Source organism: Penaeus monodon, chromosome 34 (assembly GCF_015228065.2).
Source record: "Penaeus monodon isolate SGIC_2016 chromosome 34, NSTDA_Pmon_1, whole genome shotgun sequence".
NCBI lineage: Eukaryota > Metazoa > Arthropoda > Malacostraca > Decapoda > Penaeidae > Penaeus > Penaeus monodon.
In genome coordinates, this window is record NC_051419.1 from 9,199,378 (window position 1) to 9,200,132 (window position 755).

Sequence of the window (755 nt, forward strand, 5' to 3'; positions counted from 1 at the left end):
GTATTCTTTCATCCCTACACGTGGGTGAAGGGTGTCCTCAGGTTCTGCGCAACGTACCTGCAAGAGAAAGAGAAATGACATCGTAAAAAACGTGTTTGCAACAACAATTTTTTCCAGAAGTTCCTTTGCCAGGAACTTGTTGAAGACCTTCTGGCCGTGAAGCAGCGTCGAGGCCAAGATCCTTGACCCAGGAGCTGCATCGAAGTCGAAGCGCCGTGGGTCGTTCTCCCTCTCCCTCCAGACAAAGGAGGAGGTGCCGGGGGCGCTGTAATCCCGGCGGCGCCTGACGTACTCGGCGAGATTCTCGTCAGAGTCGATATTCGTGTCGTTCTGTGATATGACGTCACGGTCACGTGACTATGGCGTGATATGGTCACGTGATATGACGTCACGGTCACGTGACCATGACGTGTTGTGGTCACGTGATGTGACGTCACGGTCACGTGACTATGGCGTGATGTGGTCACTTGATATGACGTCATGGTCACGTAACCATGACGTGTTGTGGTCACGTGATATGACGTCATGGTCACGTGACTATGGCGTGATATGACGTCACGGTCACGTGATCATGACGTGATATGGTCACGTGATATGACGTCACGGTCACGAGATGTGACGTGCAAATGACGTGATATTGTCACGTGACATGACGTCACGGTTATGTAACCATTACGTGAAGTTTATGTGATATGACGTCACGGTCTCGTGACTATGACGTGATATGGTCACGTGATATGACGCCACGGTCTCGT